Below are 1,719 nucleotides of genomic sequence, written 5' to 3' on the forward strand. Positions count from 1 at the left end.
TTTACTTAGCACAAAGGTGCTATAATAAATAAACGTATTATTATTATTATTTACACAAATGCTGCTGCTCAAAACAAAAATCAGATATGACATTATACAGTACGGTGGCCCTGAAGTGCAAGACATCACAACATTTCACAAAACACAACAGCATTTCAGAAAACAGAACAGCATTTCAGAAAACACAACAGCATTTCAGAAAACGCTACAGCATTTCAGAAAACACTACAGCATTTCAGAAAATACTACAGCATTTCAGAAAATACTACAGCATTTCAGAAAACACTACAGCATTTCAGAAAACCCCACAGCATTTCAGAAAACGCTACAGCATTTCAGAAAACACTACAGCATTTCAGAAAATACTACAGCATTTCAGAAAATACTACAGCATTTCAGAAAACCCCACAGCATTTCAGAAAACACAACAGCATTTAAGAGAACGCCACAGCATTTCACAAAACGCCACAGCATTTCACATTGGACGGAAAGGGTATTCCAATCCTTAGGAAGAACACTTCTTGTTTGTAATTGGACAGAGCCAGCCAGAGAAGCACTGCTGTGATTGGTTGTTTTTGCTGCCAGTCAAGAAATGACGCTTCGTGATTGGCCCCAACACATCAGCCGTTAGCTGTTAGCACACACTCAGAGCTCACAGCTCCTCATGTCTGTTCAGAAACTGGACAAAAGTTAAACATACAAAACACAGACTGTCTGTGTCATGGCGAATACAGTCGCTGCTTTATTTATGTCTGTATGACATTGTTGTGAGTGTGGACGGAGCAGCTACAGGTTAGTTTAGCCTGATCGATCCGATTCCGATAGGATTTACATGGAGATACGCCCCGCCCCCTCTCCAGCTTCTTGTTTGAATGACAGCAGTAAACACAGAATTAATGCTTTATTAATTCATGGTTTTTAAGGGGCTTATCTCCATGTAAATACTATGGTAGACTACCCAATATTCGCATCGCTCTAATCGCTCGAGTTTCACCGCGGCTGTCAGCTGTCTTTGTTCCTGTCATTCAAACAAGACGCGCTGGAGAGGGGGCAGGGCGTATCTCCATGTAAATCCTATGGATGAAATACTACAACAAAATGAACATATTTGACCATGATTTAATTGTAATACACGTTTCAAAGTGATGCCGAAGTAACTACATACTGATAACGGTTAGTAAAAACCATGAATTAACGCTTTGACAAGTCTGCAGACAAGACGGCAGGCGAAAAGCTTTTAAAATGCGTGTTTTCTGAATAGAATCGGATCCATGAAGCTAAACTAACCTGTAGCTGCTCCGTCCACACTCACAACGTCATACAGACATAAATAAAGCAGCGACTGTATTCGCCATGACACAAACAGTCTGTGTTTTGTACATGTTTAACTTTTGTCCAGTTTCTGAATAGATATGAAGAGCTGTGAGCTAGTGTGTGCAAACGGCTGATGTGTTGGTTGGGACATATTGCGCTGTCCGGCGTTGACCAATTACGAAGCCCCATTTCTTGACTGGCAGCAAAAACAACCAATCACAGCAGTGCTTCGCTGGCTCTGTCCAATCAAGGAATACCCTTTCCGTCCAATGTGACATTCTGAAATTCTGTGACGTTTTCTGAAATGCTGTGACGTTTTCTGAAATGCTGTGACGTTTTCTGAAATGCTGCAGCGTTTTCTGAAATGCTGTGACGTTTTCTGAAATGCTGTGGCGTTTTCTGAAA

Source organism: Notothenia rossii (assembly GCF_949606895.1).
Source record: "Notothenia rossii genome assembly, chromosome: 3".
Taxonomy (NCBI): Eukaryota; Metazoa; Chordata; class Actinopteri; order Perciformes; family Nototheniidae; genus Notothenia; species Notothenia rossii.